The 12,130-nt window shown below is 45.1% G+C and overlaps 1 protein-coding gene across 2 annotated transcripts in view; it reads left to right on the top strand.

Moving 5' to 3' along the window:
* The first annotated feature begins 425 nt into the window (after positions 1-425).
* LOC145361697 (circularly permutated Ras protein 1-like) overlaps positions 426-12,130 on the top strand; it is a 105,246-nt gene continuing 93,541 nt past the window's right edge. For both annotated transcript variants that reach the window (XM_080217613.1, XM_080217609.1), the window contains exon 1: positions 426-602. The gene's annotated coding sequence lies outside the window, so the exon portion shown is untranslated. The remainder of the gene's footprint in view (positions 603-12,130) is intronic.

The raw sequence follows: 12,130 nt of genomic DNA, 5'->3' as shown, positions 1-12,130 counted from the left end.
TGCTGTGAAGAGCGGGGAGGTGAGATAATTGAAATCTGGATGAGGAAAGACAGTCTCTAAGATGAAGATGACAAGAGGGTTTGTATGGTAGATGCCGGGTTGATATTAGAAATGAGAACCTGGCTGAATATAGACAATCCCGAGGGGAAGTACAAAGGAAGATGGATGTATTGTGAGAAGAGACTACGTGAATGCACTGTGCAACGGTGAGCGGATCCCCAATGGGAGTCCTGTCCAACTGGTGGCTCGATCCCAGATTTTTTTCAGGCAAATTTGCCATTTATAAAGTGAACGGATCATACTCACTCCCAGATAGTGTCTGCCACAAATATGAACCAATTAAAGCGCGCAATAACTTTGTATTTAGGAGCGTCAAACAGTGTGCACTTCCTGCAATCCTCACATATGCAGAGATAGTGTTGGTGCCGCTATGTACCTGGCCGCCAGGTGTAGCTCACCAGGGCAGGTGCAAAGTTTCAGATTCAGAAACACGGAAACGAAACTCAGCAGATCCAGAACGGCTGCCTTCTGCGTCAGGTTTCTGTTTCCCGGTGAGAAGTTCTCCAGAAACGTGCCCAAAGTCTTTATCCTGGCTTTAAACAGTGAGTACAATCTTATTCCGTTCACAGCAAACTCCACATAAACTGTTACAATCATTTTAATTTGGCAGGAAGTGTAATAAAGTGATATCCGAATCTTTATTCAGAATATGACTGTCCTATTAATACGTGTTCGCAGATACCTTTTTAATTACCTTTCTGCCATGTACTGTAACTGGAGGGTTTCTGTTCGAATATAAAGCTGGAGAACACTTTCGGTCGCTGTGAACCTTTCCATTGCGGTAGTGTCTAGTTCAATAGCTCACGAAGCACCTGTCGGATATAACGCTTGGTCCCACTCAGCAATACCTCCCGATATCCCTTACCCCAATTTAATCACCCATTATTTCACTGGTCTCCATCTCTATAACCCCCATCCAATTGTAAAACCACAAAGCTCTACTTTCTCGAAAATAAAACTAAATGCGGGAAAACTCAGTAGGTCTGGCAGCATCTGTGGAGACAGAAACGAGTTTAGAGTCTTTAAGACTCTGCAGAGTTGAGGAGGGATAGTAATGTGGTGGGTTTCATGCTGCGGAACAGTGTACTTTCCCGACTGTCGTCATTGGGTGCCTATAGTTCCTTAATCAAAATGGCAGTTAGCCATCTAGACTACTCAGTCTGGAATTCCTTCCCTAAACGCCTCTCTCTCTTCCCTCCTCTCACACCCCTTTTTAAAGGCACCTCTTTGAACCAGCTTTTGGATCATCTTTCCTACTATCTCTTCTCAGTCTGTGCTCATTTTTGTCTAATTATGCTCCTTTGAACTGTTAATGGAGCCATTTGCTCCAATCAGTATATTGCCAATGTTGAAGCTTCACTCAAGCTTCTGCAATCTATTCTCATCTAAATCTACCATCTTAGATAGAAAAGTAGAAACTAGAAGCAAGAGTAGGCCATTCAGCCCTTCGAACCTGCTCCAACATTTAATTTGATCATGGCTGATCATCAAATTCATTATCCCAATCCTGTCTTGCCCCATATCCCTTGATCTCCTTAGTTGCGAGAGCTATACCTAATTTCTTCTCGAAATCACTCAATGTTTTGGCCTCAATCACATTCGGTGGGAATGAATTCCACACATTCCCCACCCTCTGGGCGAAGAGATTTCTCCTGACCTCAGTGCCTAAAGGTTTATCCCTTCAAGTTTTCAGGTGTCCAGATCACCACCAACCTGTCCTGGTCCCCCCATGCTGCCACATCTGTTAAGAAAGCCCACCAATGCCTGTACTTCCTCAGAAGACTAAAGAAATTTGGCATGTCCACTACGACTCTCATCAGCCTTTACAGATGCACCATAGAAAGCTTTCTTTCTGGTTGTATCACAGTTTGGTATGGCTCCTGCTTTGTACAAGACAGCGAGAAACTACAAAGGGTCATGAACAAAGGCCAGTCCAGCACTCAAAATAGCCTCCCAGCCATTGACACTATCTACACTTCTTGCTGCTTCACAAAAATAGTCAGTATAATCAAGGACCCCATGCACCCTGGACATACTCTCTTCCATTGGGAGAAAAATACAAAACTCTGATGACTCATACCAACAAATCCAAGAACAGCTTCTTCCCTGCTGCCATCAGACTTTTAAATCTATCTGCCTTGCATTAAGTTGATCTTTTTCTACACCTTAGCAGTGACTGTAACACCACATTCTGCACTCTTGTCTTTCCTGCTCTATGAAAAGTATGCTTTGTCTGTATAGCACGCAAGAGACAATACTTTTCACTGTATGTTAATACATGACAATAATAAATCAAATCAAACATTATCCTTAAACTATGACCCCCCAGTTCTGGACTTCCCCACCATCGGGAACTTTCTTTCTAAATCTATCCTGTCTAATCCTGTTAGAAGTTTCTATGTGATCCCCTCTCACTCTTCTAATACAACTCTAATTGAATTAGTCTCTCCTCATGCATTAGACCTGCCATCCTGGGCATCAGCCTGGTAAATCTTTGCTTTACTCCTTCTATAACAAGGACATCCTTCCTCAGATAAGGACACTAAAATTGCACAAAATACTATAGGTGTGGCCTTCCCAACGCCCTGTATAATTGCAGTAAAACATCTCTATTCCTATACCCAAATCCTCTTGTTATGAAGGCCAACATACTACCTGCCTTCTTTACTGCCTGCTGTACCTGTGCGCTTACTTTCAGCGACTGATGCACGAGGACTCCAAGGTCTCAATGAGTATCCATCTCTCTCAATTTACATCCGTTCAAGTAATAATCTGCCTTTCTACTATTGCTATAGAAATGGATAACCCCACATTTATCCACATTATACTGCATCTGCCATGCACGTGCCCACATACTCAGCCTGTCCAAATCACGCTGAAGTTTTTCTGCATCCTCCTCACAGCTCACCCTCCCACCTAACTTTGTATCAATGGCAAATTTGGAGATAATACATTTAGTTCCCTCTTCCAAATCATTAATATATAATGTGAACAGTTAGGGTCCGAGCACAGATCCCTGTGGAACCCCACTAATCATTGCTTGCCAATTGCAAAAAAGACCCATTTATGTCAACTCTTTGCTTCCTATCTGCTAACCAGCTTTCTATCCATCTCAAGGCATTACCTGCAATTCCATGCACTTTAACTTTACATAGTCATCTGCTATATGAGAACTTGTCAAAAGCCTTATGACAGTCTAAATAAACCACATCCACTGGTTTCTCTTGGCCAACTCTACTAGTTACATCCTCAAAGATTTCCAATAGATTCATCAAGCATGATTTCCACTTTGTAATTCCAGGTTGACTTTATCTGATTAAGCTGAGCTATGAAATCCTTGATAATGGACACTAGCAACTTCCCCAGTACTGGCATTAGGCTCACAGGCCTATAGTTCCCTGTTTTCTCTCTATCCTCCTTTTTGATTAGCAGGCTTACATGAAAGGGAACCAGTCCAGAGTCCAGAGAATTTTGAGAAATCACCAACAATGGATCTATTATTTCCAGGGCCATTTCCTTAAGTACTCTGGGATGAAGATTATCAGGCTTTGGAGATTTATCCATCTTCAATCCCATCAATTTCCCCAAAACCACTTCTCTACTAATACTGATTTTCTTCAGCTTCCCACTAAAACCTGTTTCTCTCTGATACATTATACTCCTAAATTGGCCTCGCAGGTGGAGGATGTGGTCAAGAAGGCGTATGGTGTACTGGCCTTCATTAATTGAGGGATTGAGTTTAGGAGTCGGAAGGTAATGCTGCAACTTTATAAGACCCTTGTCAGACCCCACTTGGAGTACTGTGCGCAGTTCTGGTCGCCTCACTACAAGAAGGATGTGGAAGCTATTGAGAGGGTGCAGAGGAGATTAACAAGGATGTTGCCTGGATTGGGAGGCCTGCCTTATGAAGATAGGTTGAGGGAGCTAGGTCTCTTCTCCCTGGAGAGATGAAGGTTGAGAGACGACCTGATAGAGGTTTATAAAATGTTGAGAGGTATAGATAGGGTGGTTTCTCGGAGGCTATTTCCCAGGGCTGAAATGGTCGCTACGAGAGGACACAAGTTTAAGGTGCTGGGGAGTAAGTACAAAGGAGATGTCAGGGGTAAGTTTTTCACTCAGAGGGTGGTGAGTGAGTGGAATCGGCCGCCGTCAGTCGTGGTAGAGGCGAACTCGCTGGGGTCTTTTAAAAGACTTCTGGATGCAGCAGGCGACGGTGCAGAGGGACCTCGGGGTCCTTGTGCATGAGTCGCAAAAACCCAGCCTGCAGGTGCAGCAGGTGGTCAGGAAGGCGAATGGGATGCTGGCCTTCATAGTGAGGGGGATTGAATATAAAAGTAGGGAGGTCTTGCTGCAGCTGTATAGGGCATTGGTGAGGCCGCAGCTGGAGTACTGTGTGCAGTTTTGGGCGCCGCACCTGCACAAGGATATTTTGGCCTTGGAGGGAGTGCAGAGGAGGTTTACTAGGCTGATACCGGAGTTGAGGGGGTTGAGCTATGAGGAGAGGCTGAATAAACTAGGCTTGTACTCGTTAGAGTTTAGAAGAATGAGGGGAGATCTCATTGAGACGTATAAGATGATGAATGGGATGGATAGGATAGAGGTGGAAAGACTCTTCCCGCTCAAAAAAGACAGTAGGACTAGGGGGCACAGCCTCAAGATAAAGGGGGGGCGGTTTAGAACGGAGTTGAGGAGGAACTTCTTCACTCAAAGGGTGGTGAATCTCTGGAATTCTCTGCCCGTTGAAGTGGTGGAGGCTGCCTCGCTAAATATTTTTAAGAAGCGGGTTGATGGGTTTTTGATAAGAGAGGGGATTAAGGGTTATGGGGAGAGGGCGGGAAAGTGGAACTGAGCCACGACAGATCAGCCATGATCTTATTGAATGGCGGGGCAGGCTCGAAGGGCCAGATGGCCTACTCCTGCTCCTATTTCTTATGTTCTTATGTTCTTATGTTCTTATGAGTATATGGGATCTAATGGGATTGGGAGTTACAGATAGTTCTATGGCCTGGTAGGTAGGGATATGATCAGTGCAACTTGTGGGCCGAAGGGCCTGTTTGTGCTGTAGTGTTCTATGTTCTATGTCTTCTGTTTATGACCGTAAGAGGCCTACATCTGGTTTTGTCAATCTTTTTCTCTTTAAAACCAAAATAAATGTTTACAGTCAGCTTTTATATTCCCCACCAGCTTGAATCTATTCTTATAAAAAATGTGATATTGAATATTAACTCTCAGGTTTCTGTCTGTTAACCAATTCTCAATCCACACTGATACATTTTGCCCTGCCCACGCACTATAATTTTATTTACTAATCTCCTATGTGGGATTTATCAAAAGCCTTCTGCAAATCCCAATACACCACATCTATTGGTTTTTCTTTAACAATGCTACAAATAATATGCTCAAAAAAAGTCCAACACAATTGTAAAATATGATTTCCCTTTCATAAATCCAGTATTATTATTATTTTCTAAATGTCTAGTTATCATGTCCTTTGTATAGATTCTAATATTTTCCTTGGCGCTAATATAAACTAGCAGGTCTATAGTTCTCTATTCTTTCTCTTCCTCCCTTCCTCAAAGGCAGCAATTCAAGTTGACAGGGTTGTAAAGGAGGCATATAGAATGCTCTCTTTCATTGGCAGAGGTATAGAATATAAAAGTAAGAGTGGATTGTTGGAATTGTATAAAACACTGGTGAGGCCAGTGGAGTATTGTGAGCAGTTCTGGTCATCAGGAAGGGTGTAATTGCTCCGGAGAGATGGCAGAGAAGGCGACAAGAATGTTGCCAGGGCTGGAAAAGTGAGGGGAGATTGGATAGGTTGGAGTTATTTTCCTTGGAACAAAGAAGGCTGAGGGATGACTTGATTGAGGTGTACAAAATTATGAGGGGAAGAGATAGAATCTTCTCTAACAGTTTTACTATCATTGACATCAGGCTCACTGGCCTATAATTACCAGAGTTATACTTGCTACCCTTCTTAAATAACGGACAACGTTAGCTATCCTCCAATCCTCTGGTCCCTCACCGATGGCCACGCAGAAACAAAGATTTCTGTTAGAGGCCCAGCAATTTCATCCCTTTTCTCCTCCACTAATCTGGGATAGCTGCCATCTAGCCCTGGGGATTTGTCTGCTTTAATGCTTTCTAATTCACCTTCCACTTTCATAATGATGCTTGATTGAAAGGGTTTACACACCCCTCCAAGACACCATCACTCGACATGTCCCTCTTCTTTGTGAATACTGATGTAAAGGACTCATGAAGAATCTCACCCACTTCCTTTGGTTTTACATGAAATTTCCCTCCTTCGTCTTTGAGTGGACCAACTCTTTCTCTAGCTACCCTCTTGTTCCTAATATATTTATAAAATACCTTGGGATTCTCCTTAATCCTGTCTGCCAAGGACGTTTTGTGACCCCTTTCTTGCCCTCCTAACTCCCCGTTTGAGTTCTTTTCTACTTTCCCTGTATTCTTCAAATGCTTCATCTGTTTTTAGTCGCCTAGACATCATGCATTTTTTTTTTGCCTAGACTAACAATTTCCCTGGTCATGCACAGTTCCTGAACCCTGCCTTTCCTGTCCTTCCTTTTCACAGGCACATGCCTGTCTTGCTCTCCAATCAACTGCTCCTTAAAAGACTCTCACGTGCCAAATGTGGATTTGCTCTCAAACGGCTTCCCCCAAGCACCAGCCTCCAAATCTTACCTAATGTAGTTGTAGTTAGCCTTATCCCAATTTAACACCTTAACCTGAGGACAACACTCGAGCTTTTCCATCAGTATCCAAAAGCTTATGGAATTGCGGTTACTGCTCGCCACCTGTTTCCCCACTGCAACTTTGATGACCTGGCTGGGTTCATTCCCTAGTGCCAGGTCCAGTATAGCCCCCTCTCAGGGCAGACTATCCACATATTATTCCAAAAAACTTCCTCATTGTCTGGACCCTTAGCCCTAAGGGATTGCAGTCAATACAAGGAAAATTAAAGTCCCCCACTACAACAACCCTAATATTTCTACATCTGTCCAACATCTGCTTACATATCTGTTCCTCAAGTTCCCATGGGCTGTTGGGTGACCTGTAGTACACCCCCATCACAGCCCGCTTCCTGTTTCTGAGCTCTACCCACAGTGTCTTGTTACATGATTCTTCCAAGGTGTCCTTCCTCTGTACGGCTGTAATATGTTCCCTAACAAATATTGCAACTGCCCCACCTCTTTTATCAACCCCTCTGTCACTCCTGAAACATTTATATCCTGGAATATTTAGCTGCCACTCCTGCCCCTACTTTTAACCAAGTTCTCTGTTTTCGCAGCCGTATCCAAGTTCCGTGCATGAATCAAGTCTCTACGTTCATTATTCTTATCTGTTATATTCCTTGCATTGAAGCAGATGCACTCCAGGCCTCCTGGCTCACTGAGTTCAACCTCCCCCAGTCTCTTCCGCTTAGCTAGCCTGGCCTTGTTCCTATGCTTATCCCCAGTCTCTACACTTGCTGATGTACTATTCTGATTCTGCACCCCCACTCTGCCACATTAGTTTAAACCCAGCCGAACCATATTAGCAAACTTCTCAGCCAGGATATTGGTGTCTCTCCAGTTCAGCTGTAACCTGTCCTTCGTGTACAGGCCCCATTTTCCCTGGAAAACATCCCAATGATCCACAAATCTGAAGCCCTCCTCCTGCACCAGTTCTTTAGCCATGTGTTCAGCTGTACCATCTCCCAGTTCCTAGCTTCACTAGCATGTGGCATGGGGAGTAATCCTGAGATTACTACCCTAGAGGGCCTGCTTTTCAATCTTTTACCTAGCTCCCTAAACTGCCGTTGTAGGATCTCGCTACTCTTTCTACCAATGTCATTCATGCCATGTGGACAATGACATCTGTCTGATTTCCCTCCCATTTTAGGATGCTTTGCAGCTGCTCAGAGACATCCAGGACCCTGGCACCAGACAGACAAACTACCGTCTTGGAGTTCCTATCACGGCCACAGAAGCACCTATCTGTGCCCATGACTATGGGATCCCCCACCACTTTTGCTTTGTACCCCCACTCTGTGCAGCAGCGCTAGCTGTGGTGCCTTCGCTCTGTCCCCGAGTGGACCTTTCTCCTTATCAGTATCCAGAATGGCATACTCATTAGATAGAGGGACAGTGACAGGGAACTCCTGCACTGTCAGCCTACACCATCTGGCAGTCATCTATCTATCTTCCTACACCTTGGGTATGACCACATCTCTGTAGCTATTGTTTATAACAATTCCAGCTAATTATGTGCTCCTCGGTGCTTCCAGCTGCTGTCTAACCGACCCATACACTTGCTGAGCATCTGCAATTGTATACACTCCCCACAGATGTAGTCCTCAGGGACACTTGAAGTGTCCATGATACTCCACATCATGCAGGCTAGGTTAAGGAGGAGATTATGAGATGCCTTACATACTTTATTCATAAATAAATCTCTCAAATAAGCTATTGCAAAGCGTCAGATCCAAAAATTATAGACAGTGCAAAAGAATCATTTTTCCAGTACAATACTAAGCTTATTTACGTGACACTACATTTGTTACATTTCATTGCTTAAGAATATATCCATGCCTTAGATTTTACTGTGTGTCGTTAGTGCTCAGATTGGCACACAGTTACGCAGGTCGAGGGTATTCTGCAGTTCCTGGGCCCTCGGTCTGCCTCCGTTAAAAGGCCTTACAGTGTGGCCTTTCCCCATTGTGCCTTTGCGGCGGCTGCCCCAAGCTTCAGCCCGTCCCTCAGCACGTAGTCCTGGACCTTGGAATGTGCCAGTCTGCAACACTCAGTCGAGGACAGTTCTTTCCGCTGGAAGATCAGCAAGTTTCGGGCGGACCAAAGTGTGTCCTTCACCGAGTTGATGACCTTCCAGCAGCAGTTGATATTTGTCTCGGTGTGCGTTCCCGGAAACAGCCCGTAGAGCACAGAGTCCTGCGTCACCGAGCTGCTCGGGACAAACCTCGACAAATACCACTGCATCTCACTCCAGACCTCCTTTGCAAAGGCACATTCCACATGGAGGTGTGTGACCGTCTCATCAGCCCCGCAGCCACTTCGAGGGCAGCGTGCGGTGCTACTGAGACCTTGAGCGTGCATAAAGGATCTGACGGGGAGTGCCCTTCTCACCACCAGCCAAACCAGATCTTGGTGCTTGTTTGAGAGTTCTGATGATGAGGCGTTCTCCCAGATGACACTGACAGTCTGCTCAGGGAACCATCATAGAATCAGAGAACCCTACAGTGCAGAAAGAAGCCCTTCGGCCCATCGAGTCTGCACCAAACACAATCCCACCCAGGCCAGGCCCTACCCCCCCACCCCCTCCAATCCCTACATATTATACCCACTAATCCCCTCTAACCTACGCATCCCTGGACACTAAGGGGTAATTTCTTAAGCACGGCCAATCAACCTAACCCGCACATCTTTGGACGGTGGGAGGAAACTGGAGCACCCGGAGGAAACCCACACAGACATGGGGAGAATGTGCAAACTCCACACAGACAGTGACTCGAGCCAGGAATCGAACCAAGGACCCTAGAGCTGTGAAGCAGCAGTGCTAACCACTGTGCTACCTTGCCTCCCAACCATCTGACAGGATCCGCCATCTCCTTTTCTCTCAGGGCCTCAAGAACATTACACACTGACCACTGCTTAATCGCTATGTGGTTAAAGGTGTGTTTGCAGAAAAATTTCTCCATGAAGGACAGGTGCTGCGGTATGGTCCAACTACTCGGAGCGTTCCGCGGCAGTGTGGCCAGACCCATCCTTCGCAACACTCGGGACAGGTAGAACCTCAAAAAGTAGTGGCACTTGCTGTTAGTGTACTGAGGATCTACACACAGCTTGCTGCAGCCGCACACAAAGGTGGCCATCAGGATGAGGGCGGCATTGGAAGCGTTTTTCCCTCCATTCTCTGGAGATTTGTGCATCGCTTCCCTCCGGATGCGATCCAGTACTATTCCATTTACCATCAAATCTTTTAGTGTATTCTCCCAGTCCACCATGGCCAACTTGTCTCTCATAACTTCATAATTTCCTTCCTTCACTTTTAAGGTGGTGGTTGCAGAATTAGCTATAATCATGTCCAAGCTTAATGTAAAATAGTATCATGTTCTGGTCACTATTTCCCAAAGGTTCTTTACAGCAATGTTATTAATGTTTCCCATTGCACAACAGAAATCCATCATAGTCCAATCCCTAATTACCCTGAAAATACAGCTCCAGAAATTCATCTCAGGCACACTCTGGTAATTCTTCCTCCACAAAATTAGTGCTGATTTAGTTAACCTAGTCAATGTGTAAAGTGAATTTGCCTGTGTTACATCTCTAATTCCCTGCTTCATATCGCCGTGCCTGATAGTCACAGAAGAGTTTGGAGACTTCTAAACAACTTCCGCTATTGTTTGCTGCCCTCTGCTGTTTCTTAGCTGATTTTACATCTTAATCCTTCAATCGAAATTCCTCTCTCAGTATAGTCTTTATTCAAAGTGCTGCCCAATCTCTTTTCCTTTTTGCCTATCTCTCCTAAATGCCAAATATTCTTGGACATTCAGTTCCCAATCTTGCTCACCCTGTAGCCACATTTGCCGGGAATTATAGACCGGTGAGTCTTACTTCTGTTGTGGGCAAGGTTTTAGAAAAAATTATTAGGGATAGGATTTATAGTTATTTGGAATGTAATGAATTGATTAGAAATAGTCAGCATGGTTTTGTAGCGGGTAGGTCGTGCCTTACTAACCTTATTGAGTTTTTTGAGAAGGTGACCAAAGAGGTGGATGGGGGCAAGGCAGTTGACGTGGTATACATGGATTTTAGTAAGGCGTTCGATAAGGTTCACCATGGTAGGCTTCTGCAGAAAATGCAGATGTATGGGATTGTGGGTAATCTAGGAAGTTGGATCAGGAATTGGCTATCAGATAGGAGACAGAGGGTGGTGGTGGATGGCAAATATTCATCATGGAGTACAGTTACGAGTGGTGTGCCTCAGGGATCTGTTTTGGGGCCACTGTTGTTTGTAATTTTTATTAATGATCTGGATGAGGGTATAGTTGGGTGGATTAGTAAATTTGCTGATGACACCAAAGTTGGAGGTGTGGTAGATTGTGAGGAAGGGTGTCATAGTCTGCAGGAAGACTTAGATAGGTTGCAGAGCTGGGCCGAGAGGTGGCGGATGGAATTTAATGCGGAGAAGTGTGAGGTAATTCACTTTGGTAGGAGCAACAGATGTGTCGAGTATAGGGCTAACAGGAGGACTTTGAATAGTGTGGATGAACAGAGGGATCTAGGTGTGTGTGTACATAGATCCCTGAAAGTTGGGAATCAAGTAGATAAGGTCGTTAAGAAGGCATACGGTGTCTTGGCGTTTATTGGTAGGGGGATTGAATTTAGGAGTCGCAGTGTAATGTTGCAACTGTACACTACTCTGGTGCGGCCGCACTTGGAGTACTGTGTGCAGTTCTGGTCCCCGCATTACAAGAAGGATGTGGAGGCGTTGGAGAGGGTGCAGAGGAGGTTTACTAGGATGTTGCCTGGTATGGAGGGGAGGTCCTATGAGGAGAGACTGAGGGATTTAGGGTTGTTTTCGTTGGAAAGAAGGCGGCTAAGAGGGGATCTTATTGAAACATATAAGATGATTAGAGGTTTAGATAGGGTGGATAGTGATAGCCTTTTTCCTCGGATGGAGAAAGCTAGCACGAGGGGGCATGGCTTTAAATTAAGGGGGGATGTCAGGGGTAGGTTCTTTACCCAGCGGGTGGTGAGGGATTGGAATGCCCTGCCTGCTGCAGTTGTAAATGCGTCTAGTTTGGGGGCGTTTAAGAGATCTCTGGATAGGTTTATGGACGAAAAGGGATTGGTATAGGCTAGTGGGTCATTGTTTTTGTAACTGGTCGGCGCAACATCGTGGGCCGAAGGGCCTGTTCTGCGCTGTAATGTTCTATGTTCTATGTTCTCTATAATAGCAATTACCTTAGATAAGGTGCAATAAGGTGTCTCATAAAAGGTTGCTACAGAAGGTTAGGGGGCACGGAGTTGGGGGTAAGGTGTTAGCG

This window comes from Carcharhinus amblyrhynchos, chromosome 35, assembly GCF_965287045.1.
Source record: "Carcharhinus amblyrhynchos chromosome 35, sCarAmb.v2.hapA, whole genome shotgun sequence".
Classification (NCBI taxonomy): Eukaryota; Metazoa; Chordata; class Chondrichthyes; order Carcharhiniformes; family Carcharhinidae; genus Carcharhinus; species Carcharhinus amblyrhynchos.
The sequence above is the reverse complement of the archived record's forward strand: the minus strand, read 5'-3'. Positions and strand labels throughout refer to the sequence as shown.